The following is a 16,380-nucleotide window of genomic DNA, read 5'->3' on the forward strand; positions in this document are numbered from 1 at the left end:
TAGCCAGTGTAGTTCTTCTCACACCGGAGTGATGTGATCACGGCGACGGCTGTTTTTGATCAAACGTGCCACCGCATTCTGTACCAGCTGGAGTTTCCGGACCGTTTTCAAGGGTAACCCAACGTAGAGCGCATTACAGTAGTCTAAGCGAGAGGAGACCAGGGCATGTACCACCCGTAGGAGCAGATGGACAGGAAGGTAGGGTCGCAGCCTCAGTATTAGATGTAATGGATACCAAGCTGCCCGGCTCACTGCCGCAACCTGAGCTTCCATGGACAGCTGGGAGTCAAGAATGACCCCGAGGCTGCGGACCTGGTCCTTCAGGGGCAATCTTACCCCATTAAACACCAGGTCTATATCTCCTAACCTCTTATGTCCCACGAGCAGCACCTCGGTCTTATCGGGGTTCAGCTTCAGCCTATTACTTCCCATCCATTCACTTACGGACCCCAGGCACTTGGAAATGGTATCCACAGCCAACTCTGGTGAGGACTTAAACGAGAGATAGAGCTGAGTGTCATCCGCATATTGGTGGCACTGCAACCCACATCTCCTGATGATGGCCCCCAGCAGCTTTACATAATGTTAAATAGCATGGGGGAGAGGATAGAACCCTGTGGAACTCCACAATTGAGAGGCCAAGGGTCTGAAACCTCATCCCCCAATGCTACCCGTTGATGCCTGTCTGAGAGATAGGAATGGAACCACCGCAAAACAGTGCCCCCTATTCCCATTCCCCCCAGGCGATCCAGAAGGATACCGTGGTCGACGGTATCGAAAGCCACTGAGAGATCCAGGACGACGAGGAATGTACATTCTCCTCTATCCAACGCCCTCCTCATATCATCCACCAGGGCGACCAAGGCTGTTTCAGTTCCATGTCCAGTCCTGAAGCCCGATTGGAATGGATCTAGATAGTCTGTTTCCTCCAAGTGTGTCTGTAACTGTTTGGCCACCACTCGCTCAATCACCTTGCCCAAGAATGGTAAATTAGAGACTGGGCGAAAGTTATTCAGCTCTTGGGGATCCAAGGAGGACTTTTTTAAGATGGCCTTTATTACTGCCTCCTTGAGGGCTAATGGCATAGCACCCTCTTCCAAGGAAGCATTCACCACTGCCTTGATCCCTTTGCTCAGTCTCTCTTTGCAGCCCACAATGAGCCACGTGGGGCAAGGATCAAACAGACAGGTGGTTGGCCTCACAGTAGAGATCACCTTGTCCACTTCCTCAAAGGGAAGAGGCTGAAACCGATCCCATCGGACCGGAATGCAACTGGCCGACTCTGGCCCACTTCCTGTATCCATGGCGTACGGAATCGTGCTCTTCAGACGCTCGATTTTATCGGCAAAGTGTTTTGCAAATGTGTCACAGGAGGCTTTTGACTGCTCCATAGGTTCCTGCACAACTAGACTGACCAGGCTTCGGACCACTTGGAACAACCTCCTGGGACAACAGTCTGCGGACGCAACAGAGGCAGCAAAGAAATCCCTCTTTGTTGCCTTTGTTGCTACCTGGTAGGCAGCTATTGCTGCTCTAACCAGTGTCTGATCGTCTTCAGAACGAGATTTCCGCCACCGGCGCTCTAGTCGTCTCACCTCCTGTCTCAGACCTCACAACCGTGGTGTATACCAGGGTGCGATCTGAGTTCTATTCAGGGGGAGAGGACGTTTCGGCGCCACCCAGTCTATTGCCCCGGTGATCTCCCAATTCCACTCCGTCACCAGGGTTTCGACCGGGCAACCTTCAGACAGCTCCAGATCTCCCAGCACCTGCAGGAATCCTTCTGGCTCCATCAGGCATCTGGGGCAGACCATCCTAATAGGTCCTTGTCCCCTGCGGAGGGTATATGGCACTGAGAGGTCTACATTCACCAGATAGTGATCTGACCATGACACAGGGTGAGAAGAAACAGCCCCCATTTTCAGAGCACTTCCTCCCCCTCCCGAGACAAACACAAGGTCAAGAGCATGACCGGCTACATGGTGGGCCCGATATTACTAAGGTGCAGATCCCAGGAAGTCATGGTTTCCATGAAATCCCGAGAAGCTCCAGTGAGAGCAGCCTCAGCGTGCAGGTTGAAATCCCCCAAAACCAAAAGATTGGGAGAAAGCACCCGCACGCCCGAGACCACCTCGAGCACCTCGGCTAGGGAGTCAGCCGTGCAGCGGGGTGGGCGGTACACAAGGAGAATCCCTAAACTGCCCTTTGGGCCCAACCTCCAGTACATGCAATCAACAAACTTGGTCTCGTGGAGAGGGGGTCTGGCGAAAACCAAGGACCCCCGATAGATGACTGCCACTCCCCCTCCCCGCCTACCAACCCTCGGCTGCTGTGCGTACTGGAAACCGGCTGGACACATGGCCTCAAGCACAGGAGCTGAGGCCTCATCCAGCCAGGTCTCCGTAATACACACCAGGTCTGCGTTCTCATCCAAGATCATGTCATGGATGAGTGTTGTTTTCTGTACCACAGACCTGGCGTTACATAACAGCAGTCGAAGGTCGGCTGGAGTCCTGCATCCCCCAGTTGTCTTCTGGTGATGAACAGGCCCGGAACAGGGGATGGATATTAAGCATCTATCCCTCGTTCCCCTAGGCTGGCATGGCCTGTCACCTGCACCTCTCCAGCATCTGCCGCCTAGCCTCTTAATATCATGGCTTCCCACCCTCCTCACAACATCCCTCTCCAGTCTGCACATGTCCCCCTCCTCGATTGGCAGTCAGGCAGGTCTCCCACCCTCCCAACCAGGGACAAATGACAGAGCAAAAATGGGGGGGGGGCTAAGGAAAAGAACAGTGCAAGCTGTTTAGGTATTCTCTGGATAGAGAAAGAAGATAGAGAAAGAAAGAGAACTATCCAGGGCAGCAGCTATTTTTTTTACCCCAAAACTTTGCCAGAGAGTTGCAAGGCAGTCCAGAAGGATCTGCAGGTAGGCCTGGGGGTAGAGGCAGCCTGTGAGGGAGAGGGCAGGCAGGGGGAGGCTACTAAGCAAGGAAGGAAAAGGAGGGGGTGTCAAAGACACTGGTTATGCCCCACATAGCCTCTCTGTCTCCAGTTTCCATTCCCCCATCTATCACTCCTCGTTGTGCTCCCCTTTTCTTCCTGTCTTCTCCTCTTTGCTCTGTTGGATGGGCGAGAAATGTCGCATGTCAAGCTGAAGCGATCACCTCACTTTCCGAAACAACATGAGAACCAAAACACAGCCATCCTTTGAAATTTGCCCTTATCTGAATTTTGCAATGCAGTTCACCACCCAGTGTTTACAAAAATGCATGTTCAAGGAAAGTGTATAAAATGAATGCATGAGTGAAAATGACATACAATAATGCATTATCCAACAAGAAATGGCTTGCAAAAATGTGTACGTTAGTCAAAACTGCCTGCAAAAATGTGTTTATTAGAAGAAATTCACACCAAGAGGCTAGAGAATTTTCAAGAGGATTTTTTTAAAAAAACCCACACGTTGCTGCAGAAATGTGAAGAACAGCACTTAAGATTGGAAAAATGAGAACCTGAAAGAACCAACATTGACAGGTTTTGCCATATCTGGTTGGCACTTACTCTCTTCCCCTCCTCCTTTTCAGCTTTGACTTTCTCACCTCTATGTCCTTTTCCCTTGCTTGCCTCTCCCCTCCACCTCCATCTCTCAAGCAGCTTCATCCTCTTGGCCTTTGTTTTATCACCTCCTTCCCTCCCTCTTCTTTCTTCCTCTCCCTGCCTGCACACATGTAGCCAAGAGGCCACATGCACAACTCTTTGGCCTGGGCAGTGAAAGTGAGGCGAGTGATGTGAGCAGGCGACTTTGATGCTGCAGCTCCACACTCGCTCCCTGCTCCTTGCCCCCTCTCCTCTCTCCCTTATGCAGAAACATGCATGTGCAGTTTCGCTTTTTGGGGGGGTGGGGGTGGTTAGGGTTGTTTCTACCCCCCTTCTCTATTGCTTTTAAAGATATATGTATCAAGATGGTTTGTACTTATGCATATTTCATGGATCTCCCAAGCTTGCAGAGACCTCCCTCTTGGGTGTAGCTTTATTTTATTTATTAAACTTCTTTCACAAAGCAGCTTTGAGCAAGGTGATTGTGAAATAAGGTCCAGGGCTGGCCTTTGTCCCTCCAGATGTTGTTGGACTCTAACTCCCATCAGCCCCAGCAGGGCCAGCACCATGAATGCCAGGGGCCCTTGGGCACCAGCCTGCCCCAGAACCCGCACACACTCACGCCACCCCTACCTACCTTCTGTGAACCACAGCAGCATCGGCTGCTGTGGATTGTGGAGAGGGAGCTCCCAGACACACACCCCTACTGCCGCGCAGGCCCCACCTACCTCTTCCTTGAAGTAAATGTTGGTTGCTCTGCAGGCATAAGCTTGCCATCAACCAAAATGGCGGCCAAGGCTTCTCTGAGGGACAGATGCCTCCACTGCCATCTTGGTTGATGGCACACATGCATGCTACACCCAGACATCTCTGCCATCAGCCAAGATGGTAGACGGGGAATCAGCCCCTTAGAGAAACCTCAGCCGCCATCTTGGTTGATGGCAGGCTTGCGCCCGCAGCACAACACACATTTACGTCAAGGGAGAGGTAGGTGGGGCCTGCACAGCAGTAGGGAGGGTGTCTGGGAGCTCCCTCTCCACGATCCGTGGCAAGGGCGGGAGCTGCCACTGGCGCAGATTGCAGAAGGGAGCACTACCCACCCACCCTAAGGAGGGGCCCTTCAGGGGCCCCTTGGGACCCAGGGGCCCTCAGCCAGGGCCCAACCTGGCCACCCTCCAGCACCAGCCCTGAGCCCCAGTCATTATGGCCAATGATCAGGAATGATAGGAGTTGTATTTCAGCAACATCTGGAGCACCAAAGATTCCCCAGTCCTGATTTACTCCATAAGTCCTATACACAAGCAGTCAACTTCACAAACTGCCAATTTTTCCATAGACAATCTTGCTTTCTTTAAAAATAATATACTCCTTAGAGTAGTAATGGCTCCACGTTTTGGAAATCCCTTGCACAAGATACCCTCCAAGGGCTCCCCCTCCCATAGTGAGCCTACCTCCTCACTGCTATGGCTTCTGATCCTCCTCTTCCTCTTCATTGCTACTACCTGCTTGCTTGCCAATGAGTAAACAAGCCATGGCATTGACTGCTCCTCGCCGCTGCTGTTGCCTAGGCCTGGGCCAGAGTGACAGGTGGCTGAACAAGCAAGCAGGCTGCAGTGAGGAAGAAGAGGAGATGGTCCAAATGGCTCTTGTCAGTGGGCCACCTGCTGGGGTATGGGCCCTCAGCAGCCCCAACCATGCTGGCTCTTGGCACAGGCCCTGACCTATAACAGCATTTAAAGACAACAGTTTGATGTGCAGCATACAAAGCCATCTAGTTCTCTATCTGTCCTCTGTCCAGGGCTTAAGATGTGTGCTGTGCTCGACCTGAATCTTAAGCCCAGTCATGGAAGGCTTAACCACATTGGCATCCATAATGTTTCAGCCACTTATACTGGTTCAGAATCCCTCCTATGACTTTGTAAAATGCACACTTTCGCCGCACATGCAATCAAAGTCTAGGTAGGACAACTCGATATGCCCATTGATAGCCCTGCTACAAAAGCTTGTTTTATTTATTTTTTTCTTCCTGCTGTCCATAAATATTTATATTGCCCTTTGGGTTGGGTGAATAAAAATGTTGACTCACAGAGTGCTGCCATATAGATGGATAGATTTTAAAAAATTTTTCCAGTAATTTATTGTCTTTTAAACTTGAAAGTTATTTTTAAAGATCTTTTAGAATATAATAGGTGTGGTTTATTGATCTAGAGTTACAACACACACTCACGCACGCACACACACGCCATACTCATTTTAGGATCACATTACTGCAATTATCCCTATCACTATCTCTAAATGAATCAGTTATGTGGCTTTGTTCAGTCAAGGCTAACATTCCCAGCCAGGACCAGCAGGGGGAGACCATCTCTCACTAAGCTTCCCCAGCCCTTGCGCTCAGTGCCTGTCATTATGTACTTGGCTTCTTTCTCTGAGCCACTCTTTTCTCCAAGCTCTACCAGGAAGGGGGAAGTGGTCCCTTTGTTTGGCTTGCAGACAAGCTATTGAAAAGTAGCAAATAACACCACTCTCATCATTGCTATTATAATGGATAATGACCATCCAATGACTCCATAATGGGAGGAGGGCGCTTAAAAATACTCCTGTTATCACTGTTGAGTTTTACCTCGTGCAGCTTTGGAAGAATGCCAAATGCTTCTGGGAAAAAATTGGCCATGTCAGCGTTCTTTGCTTACGCAATATATGCCATTTATTTCTTCTCGCTGGCGTCACTTGTCGGTAGCTTCTAGCCCCTTGCTTGCCAGCTCCTTGCATTCAGTCTAGGTTGTTGCTGGTATTTGTTTGTTTGTTTTGCTTTTGGACTGAAAAAAAGTAGGAAAACTTAAATAGGCAGGCAAGCGGGCAGAAAGATGCAGGCAGGCATACGGCGGCTGATCTGTAGGCAAAAGGGGTTGTTTCAGCCATGTTCTGTTGCAAAGCAGACGTAGCTTCTTATATATGCAGATGAGTCAAGAAATCTGGTGACACTCCCATGAAGGTACTAGTTACTGTGTTCTTGGAGGTTCTTGGAGATGATACTGCTGCAATTTATGTTGTATTATATTATAGTTATTTATTTATTTATTACATTTCTATCCCATCTTTCCTCCAAGGAGCTTGAGGTGGCACACAAACATGGTTCTCCCCCTCCCTAGTCTATCCTCACAGCAACCCTATGAGGTAGGTTAGGCTGAGAGACAGTGACTGGCCCAAGGTCAGCCAGTGAGCTTCACGGCCAAGCAGGGATTTGAACCCTGGTCTCCCAGGTCCTAGTCTGACACTGTGACCACTACACCACACTAGCTCTACTACACCACATGAATGCTGCGGACAGTGGGTTGGAAAAGCAGTGACTGGACGCATGTGTTGTTCTTAAACCTACCCGCTACAGAATTTCCCCTCTTCTTTGAAATGGATAAGGCAGGGGTGGAGAATCTCAGGCTCAGAGGCCAAACGTGGCTCTCCAAGCCCATCTACCTGCCACCTCAGGATTCTCCCCAGGCCACACCCCCTCCACAGCCCAGCCCCTCTCTCCGGGCCATGCCCCTCCCTGGCCGTGCTGCAGCTAAATAAAGGAGGTGTATAGTCTTTGTAGAATAAGGACTACAGTTTTCAGCGTTGGCAGGATTAGGGGTAGGGGTGAGATCGTCCATTTAAAAGGCAAGTTAGATCAGGTCTAAGGCAGAAACAAAGCAAGGTCAGGCAAGACTGGAAATGACTTTAGGACAGGCAGTAACCCCCAAAGGCAGCTACAAAGCATTTGGGGAAGGACTGTAGCTCAGTGGCAGAGCATCGGCTTTTCATACAAAAGACCCCAAGTTCAATCCCTGGCATCTCCTGGTGGGCTGAAAGAACCCTGGAGAGCTGCTGCCAGTCAGAGTTGAAAATATTGAGCTCGATGGGCCAATGGTCCCAGCCTTTCCCAACCAGTGTGCCTCCAGATGTTGTTGGACCACAACTCCCATCAGCCTCAGCCAGCATTGCCAATGGTCAGGAAAGATGGGAGTTGTGGTCCAACAACATCTGGAGGCACACTGGTTGGGAAAGGCTGGGTCTGACTCAGCAGAAGGCAGCTCCGTTGTGTGCAGGGCACAGAAACGTTAAGGGCAACAAAGAGGCCACAAACTAGTATAGGGTGTGATTTGATGGTAAGAAATTGTTTGCAAGTTGTTTCGAGAGCCTCTCGGGCCTGTAAAGCAGGGTATAAGTATTATACACCCACAAAAGTGAATGGATTTTAGCAGCCACAGTGAGGCTAGAAAAAGATTCAAGTTGAAGACCTTTTGGGATGTTGCAAAATGGCTGTGGGTACTGCACAGTTCGATAGTAGCTGCAGCCCTCCAGCCTCTGAAACGCCCTCCTCTGCTTCGCTTCCAAAGCTTTTTAAAATCAATCTTGGAGAAAGGGAGAGCAGAAGAGCATAATGATTTATTAATAACAATCAACTGCAGAATTTCTTTTTGTCTTTCTCATTCAGGCAATTTGTTCCATTCCTTAATGGCCCATGTTCCTTATTAGGCATGTTGCTGGGGAGCAGCTGTGAATCTCCAGAGGCATAATTTTCATGATGACCTATATAAGTAGAGCTTTGAGAATATACACAGGATTTTTATATACAAAAAGAACAGCTATAACTCTTGGCATTCAGGTTACTGTTGAAAGGATCATTGCATATAGATAAGAACATAAGAAGAGCCTGCTGGATCAGGCCAGTGGCCCATCTAGTCCAGCATCCTGTTCTCACAGTGGCCAACCAGGTGCCTGGGGAAAGCCCGCAAGCAGGACCCGAGTGCAAGAACACTCTCCCCTCCTGAGGCTTCCGGCAACTGGTTTTCAGAAGCATGCTGCCTCTGACTAGGGTGGCAGAGCACAGCCATCACGGCTAGTAGCCATTGATAGCCCTGTCCTCCGTGAATTTGTCTAATCTTCTTTTAAAGCCATCCAAGCTGGTGGCCATTACTGCATCTTGTGGGAGCAAATTCCATAGTTTAAAGATGAGCCTACTGTGACAACTACACCATCCACATTTCTGCACTGATGAACTTTTGCTGTTGTTCAAGTGTGGGAAACCTGTGGCCCTCCAGATGTTGCTGAACTACAACTCCCATCAGTCCTAGCAGCATGGCCAATGGCCTGGGAAGATGGGAGTTGTAGTTCAGCAATGTCTGGAGTGCTAAAGGTTCCCCACACCTGTTATAGTTATTGTGGCATATGTATTTTAAAAAGCACAACAGTTCCTCTTAAAATAAATTATAGATTAGATATAAAGTGTGAATAAAAGGAAAATAGCCACTACCACTGTTTTGCAATAGCTTAAGCTAAGGGTGGGGAACCTGCAGCCCTCCAGATATTACTGGACTATAACTCCATCATCCCTGACCATTGGCCATGTTGTCTGGGGCTGATGGGAGCTAGAGTCCAAATATATAGGTAGTGGACGCTGGTGGCTCTGATGTCAGTGGGGCAGTGAATCTGTTCTGGGTGTTAGTCTGAATTTTCAAGGAGCTGTCTCAGATGCAGCAGCACTTTGGGCAGCTCCTTGAAAGTTTGGACTAAAACCTGGAGTGGATCCATGGTCCCACAGACACCGAAGCCACCAGTCTCCACTGAACATAGAAAAAGTCACAGGTAGAGATGGAGAAATTTGGTTTGGCTTGCATTTTAATGCAAACTACCCAATTCACACTTCCTGAAACAATGAGCTAACCAAAACGTGGCTATCCTTAGAAAATCACGCTTCTCTGAGTTTTGTGATGCAGTTCTCCAGCCAAATATTGTGTACAAAAATGGTATACTAGTGAAAAGAACATACTGCATGCATTATCTTAGGGAAAAGTGCTTGCAGAAAGGTGTCATTAGGAGAAGTGCACACAGTCTAATATACTAATATGGTGATGAATTCTCATGAGGACTTGTTTAAAAAAAATCACAAATTGATGTGGAAATGCGGAGGACTGAATTTAAGATTGTAAAAAAAAATGACAGAGATAAATCAAAACTGACAGCTGAGTCCAGTTTTGGTCTAGCCACAGGCTCTCCACCCCTAGATTAAGAGTTCATGCCGTGCTATAATAAGTAGGCTCTATAGTGGTTTTCATGCTCCCATTGGTGCAAGCATTTGCACAATCTGTTGCACCAGCAGAACATTATATTTGGTTTTAGTTTTATTTTTCTCCCACAGTGCTGTCATGTGAGCACAATATGCTTGGATCCAAACATATGTGACACTTCACATTGAATGTTTGCAAGACTGGGCCTTTGACTGAATCTCCCCCTATTCCCCTAAAACAACATAAACATAAATCTAAAATAGTGCCTACCTTTGCTGAGCATATGAATAAGCCCACTGATAACTGACACAACAGAAAAGCCTATGGGAAATTTCCACAGAGCCAGCTTTGCTAGAAAGGACATGCAAATTACACCTCAAAGTAGTTCTATCTCCTCAATGTCCATCCCTGCCCTCCTGTCACCCTGGCAGGCCCCCAGTGACTAGCAACAAATCCAAGAACTTCTCCTTTGAAAACTGGTTGGCACATGATCTCATCAAGTGACATCAGTGTGAGGTCTCCCACACCAGTCCCTCAACACTGATCCTCACACCAGTCATCCTGGTCCAGAAAAGAACTGAAGTCAATTCTATTCAATGTCCTTCTTTCTCAAAGAAAGGACCCTTCCTTTCAAAGAAATGAGGTGCTGCAGCATCCCTAGAGACCTGAAAAAGAGGAAGGGGAATAGAAAGACAAGAAATGGAGAAAGGCAGAGGTGGAGTCAGTGCCAAAAACAAAGAGGCAGCTAGCCATTTCCAACATATGCCACCCATTCTCCCCGGATGTAAGGTGGAGGGTGAAAATCTTCAGGACATTTTAGTCTTGAAGCACCTACTCAAGCTAAATGGCATAGCAAATTTGGGAGGGGAAGGGAGAAAAGGAAGGGAAGATAAGTAGTGAAAACTGCAATCCAGTGTAAGTAAGCCTCATTGAGTCCAATGGAGCTTACTCCCAGATAGGTGTGCTGAGCAGGAGCCCATGACCCTCCAGATGTGGTAGGACTACAGCTCCCATCAGCCCTGAGCACTGGCCATGCTCAGATGATTTTTAAAGGGGCTGGTGGAAGTTGGAGTCCAACAACATCCAGAGGGCCACAGGTTCCCAATTCCTGGTGTACAGGATTGCAGCTTATAACTTTTAAAAAGAGAGAGTTACTTGACAAGATCTCAAAGTCCAGTCATTTGTTTATGTTCTCCCACCTCTCTCTCATCAGATTGATTCTTCTGCCCATTGAGAGCTAAGTGATGGTCTCGCCATGCAGATTCAGTCAAGGTATGCTCTTGTCCAACCCCTCACAGTTGTACACGGCACCAACATTTTCAGAGCCACTGTTGCCCATTGAGGGTTCTGGTAACTTTCTGCAGAATGAATGACAGAAAGAAAGATGGTAGGTTGGCTACTGCCCATAGCCCTGTAGAGGTGTAACATTTCAGTGCTAAATGAACATGGGAGGGCAGTGTTAGGGCAATAGCAGGCACATCAGCAGAGCCATTCCAGTGCTTCCCCTGGCACATCCACGCAGCCCCAACCTCATCACCAACCTCCCCACCCTAGCACCATCCAGGTAGCTTCTGCAGCGCTGGCAGCAGGAGGGCAGCTCTTTCTCACCACACTGGCTGCAGAGTGCTGGCCACACTCCCTCTTGCCATTCCTCTCAGCTTCAAACGTATGGAAGGGAATTTCCCGTACTGGAAAGCGCTTTCTATTTGTGAAGGCCCCCTGCCATGTTTTAGAACCCTGGAAACTCAGGGTTCTAAAACACAGAGAGAGCCTCAATGCATGCAAAAGGCTCCCCATTGCAGCATTATTCTGCAAGTTGAACAGTGACAGGAACAGTGAGGAGGGGGTAAAGTTAGTGCCCTTGTCTAGAGATGTGAAGTCTCAGGAAAAAAAAAACAGAAAAATTGGGAGGGAAACAGATTTAAAAAAAAAAACAGGAAAAACTGTTTCCTTATTTTTTTCTGAAGTCTTGGGGGGATGGAAGAAATCTGTTTTTTTCTCTTAATATTTCTGTTTTTTTCTGGGCCTTCACAGCCTACGCTTGTCACTGCTGCCACTGTTATGTTTATTTAACACTGATGTGTAATGCCTGCATAGGGCTTGTGACATCACATAGCTAGATAACCACAAAACATCATGAAGGGCAAGGAAAATGGGCTTGTCCCAGTCTAGTGCTACAGCCAACATCTCCTGTGTTTAATTTTTTTCAAAGGTGAATACAGAAAAATTTCCTGCAGCAAGTACTGTATATCAGCCCGACCATATGATTTCCCCTGCTATTCATAATGTTTGTCCCTCTTATCATGGAGCTTTATCAACTTCATGATAAAGCAGAACTGGAGATGGAGCCTGCATGGATAGTGTAATGATATAGTTTAGTCACTAGGTGGATCAGAACTTCATCACATCTAAATGCAGACAGGGGTTTCCAGTTTATTTCATGACAGAAAAGGAGAAATCATACTGAAAATAATAAATCTGTTAAACTAAATGTTCTCTAAAGATGTTTTCAGCGATTGAACTAATATCTTATGGTTAAGGATCTATGTGACCACCTATAATATAACTATTTCCACTTCCTCACTGGTAGAAAGTCTAAGCATCCTGTGTCATACATTCCCTCTTCGCATTGTCAGCAGTATATAGAACATCCCATACACACTTTCATGGAAGTAATTTCCATGGTACTCAATATGATTTACTTCCGATTAAAGATGCATTGACTTGCACTGACAATGAAGTTGCCACATGTTACACTTCTAGCAACACATCAGGCCAGTACAATGTTTGGAGAAGTATGATTTATTTATTTTATTTATTATTTCAATTTATATACCGCCCTTAGCAAAATAGCTCTCAGGGCGGTGAACAAACAAGATAAAATACAATATATCATAATAAAAATACAAAAACATATACAAACAAACAACAAAAAGCACAGCAAAAACAAAATAAATACTACAAAAATTAAACATACAGATTAAAAGATTAAAAAAGATTAAGAAGATTAAAATGCCTGGGAGCATAAAAAGGTCTTTACCTGGCGACGAAAAGATGGAAGTGTAGGCGCCAGGCGTACCTCTTCGGGGAGGCTGTTCCACAACTCAGGGGCCACCACAGAAAAGGCCCTAGATCTTGTAACCACCCTCCGGGCTTCCCGATGGGTTGGTACCCGGAGGAGGGCCTTAGATTCTGAACTAAGTGAGCGGGTAGGTTCATAGCGAGAGAGGCATTCCACAAGGTATTGAGGTCCCACGCCGTGTAAGGCTTTATAGGTCAAAACCAGCACCTTGAATCTCACCCGGAAGCAAATAGGAAGCCAGTGCAGACGCGCCAGGACAGGTGTTATATGCGAAGACCGACTGGTCCTCGTCAATAATCTGGCAGCTGCGTTCTGCACCAGCTGAAGCTTCCGAACTGTCTTCAAGGGCAGCCCTACGTAGAGCGCATTACAGTAATCCAATCTTGAAGTTACCAGAGCGTGGACAACGGAGGCGAGGTCGTCCCTGTCCAGATAGGGGCGTAGTTGAGCTACCAGACGAAGATGGTAAAACGCATTCTGTGCCACCGAGGCCACTTGGGCCTCGAGAGACAAGGAAGAGTCGAGAAGAACCCCCAAACTACGTACCTGTTCTTTCAGGGGGAGTGTAACCCCATCCAGAACAGGGTAAGCATCCACCATCTGAGCAGGGAAGGCGTTCACCAACAATGTCTCGGTCTTGTCTGGATTGAGTCTCAGTTTATTAGCTCTCATCCAGTCCATTATCGCGGTCAGGCAATGGTTCAGCACATCAACAGACTCACCTGAGGAAGATGAAAAGGAGAAATAGAGCTGCATGTCATCAGCGTACTGATGGCAACGCACTCCGAAACTCCTGATGACCGCACCCAGCGGCTGCATGTAGATGTTGAAAAGCATGGGGGACAAGACCGATCCCTGGGGGATTCCACAATGGAGAGTCCATGGTGTCGAGTGATGTTCCCCAAGCACTACCTTCTGGTGACGATCCGCGAAGTAGGAGCGGAACCACTGCCAAGCAGTGCCCCCGACACCCAACTCCGCGAGTCTCCCCAGGAGGATACCATGGTCGATGGTATCAAACGCCGCTGAGAGATCAAGGAGAATCAACAGAGTCACACTCCCCCTGTCCCTCTCCCGACAAAGGTCATCATACAGGGCGACCAAGGCTGTTTCGGTGCCAAAACCGGGCCTGAAACCGGATTGAAACGGATCTAGATAATCGGTTTCATCCAAGAGCTCCTGGAGTTGGCTGGCAACCACCCGCTCCAAAACCTTGCCCAAAAAAGGGACATTCGCCACCGGTCTATAGTTATTCAAATTATCTGGGTCCAAGGAGGGTTTCTTTAAAAGAGGTCTCACTACTGCCTCCTTGAGGCTACCAGGGACTACTCCCTCCCTCAAGGAGGCGTTAACCACTTCCTTGGCCCAACCGGTGGTCCCAGCCCTGCTAGCTTTCACTAGCCAAGATGGGCAAGGATCCAGAACAGACGTGGTTGCCCGAACCATTCCAAGCACCTTGTCCACTTCCTCGAGCTGCACCAACTGAAACTCATCCAATAAAGAAGGACAAGGCCGTGCTCCGGACACTTCAATGGATTCATCTGTCACAACATCAGAGTCAAGGTCCCTGCGGATACATGCGATCTTATCTTGAAAGTGTCCAGCAATTTCGTTGCAGCGGGTCTCAGATGTTTCCATAGTATCGTGGGGGCCAGAGTGTAAGAGCCCTCGCACGACTTTAAAAAGCTCCGCTGGGCGGCATAAAGATGATCTAATAGAGGCAGCAAAATAGAGCTTCTTTGCTGTCCTTACCGCTTTTGTATACAACTTATTGGTGGCACTTACCAAAGCATAGTTGTATCCACTGGGAGTTTTCCTCCATCTGCACTCCAGCCTCCTCCTCTCTTGTTTCATCGCTCTTAGCTCCGGAGTATACCACGGAGCTGTATGAGCTCTACACCGGAGGGGGCGCGCGGGAGCGATCGTGTCAATAGCCCGGGTCAGTTCCGTATTCCACAGTGCGACCAAGGCCTCAACAGGAGCACCAGTCCTATCAGCCGGAAAATCTCCCAGAGCCCTCTGAAAACCTACAGGATCCATCCGGCTCCGGAAGCGGATCAACTTAATAGATCCTCCACCTTTGCAGAGGGAAAGAGCCGCTGTGAGTCTAAATCTCAACAAGCGGTGATCTGTCCATGACAATGGGGTAGATGAAAAACACCCCACCACCAGATCACCATCTCCATGTCCAGTGGCAAAGATCAGATCAAGAGTATGTCCCGACACATGCGTTGGGCCAGTAGAAAATTGAGACAGCCCCATTGTTGTCATGGAGGCAATGAAGTCCTGAGCTGCGCCAGATAAGACAGCCTCGGCATGGACGTTGAAATCCCCCAGTACCAAAAGTCTAGGGGATCTCAAGAGCACCTCCGAGACTATCTCTGTCAGCTCAGCTAAGGAAGCTGTTGGGCAGCAAGGTGGACGGTACACCAACAGTATTCCTAGTCTTTCTCCCTGGCCCAATACAAGGTGGAGACATTCCAGACCAGTCGCCGTCTGGACAGGGTGCTTGGTGAGAGGAAAAGAACTCCTATAGACCACAGCGACCCCCCCCCGGCCCTCAGATCTACCACAGTGCTGAACCAAATACCCGGGTGGACAAAGCTGGGAAAGAGCAACTCCTCCCTGATCAGCCACCCAGGTCTCGGTTATACATGCCAGGTCGGCACCCTCCTCCAGGATTAAATCATGGACAAGTGAGGATTTATTATGTACCGACCTGGCATTCAAAAGCAGCACTTGGAGATCCGAGAGCTGGCTGATAGGACAACCAGCAATCCTGTGGGTATGAGGAGAACCGGAACAAGGCACAGACACAATTTGTCTGGGACGAGTTCCCCTTACCTGGCCTGTTCTCCTCCTAACACCATACCTCCCATTACCCGTCACTACGTTAATTGGGGCCCCCGAAAGCCCCCCCCCATGAAGGATGGAATCTTTTCTCCCAGGCACATGTTAAAAATACACAAATCTACACAGACAAACAAACATACAAAACATTCACCCCACATTTAACCCACACACACCCCCCAACAAACAACATTAAAATTAGTTAATCCTCTTCAAGCAGCGATGGCAGTCTCGAGCCCCCCATCCAAAAAGCAAGCCGCATGATGGGTGTGTTTAATGGAACATTGGGCGAATATGAGTTAAGCTTTGCAACTATTTGCAATGTATTCCTAGGCACATCTACTCAGAGGTAAAGAAATCTGATTTAGTTCACATTTAAATGTGAATCTACACAATTTTGCACTTTCCAAAACATTACACAACTACAACTTATTCAAAATGCAGTGGCTCAATTACTCACAAACAGTCGTCGCCGGGACCACATCACGCCAGTGTTGTTCGATCTACACTGGCTTCCAGTTGTTTTCCGGGCCCAATTCAAGGTGTTGGTTTTAACCTTTAAATCCCTACACGGTCTCGGCCCAGTTTATCTAAAGGAGCGCCTACAACGCCACCAATCATGCCGCCTGACAAGATCGGCCACACAAGGCCTTCTCTCAGTCCCGCCAACCAAAGCAGCTAGGTTGGCGGGCACTAGAGAGAAGGCCTTTTCAGTGGCGGCCCCCACCCTCTGGAACTCCCTCCCACAAGATCTTCGGCACATCTCTTCCCTGAATATGTTCCGCAAGGCCTTAAAGACCTGGC

The sequence above is a fragment of the Rhineura floridana genome, chromosome 10, assembly GCF_030035675.1.
Source record: "Rhineura floridana isolate rRhiFlo1 chromosome 10, rRhiFlo1.hap2, whole genome shotgun sequence".
NCBI lineage: Eukaryota > Metazoa > Chordata > Lepidosauria > Squamata > Rhineuridae > Rhineura > Rhineura floridana.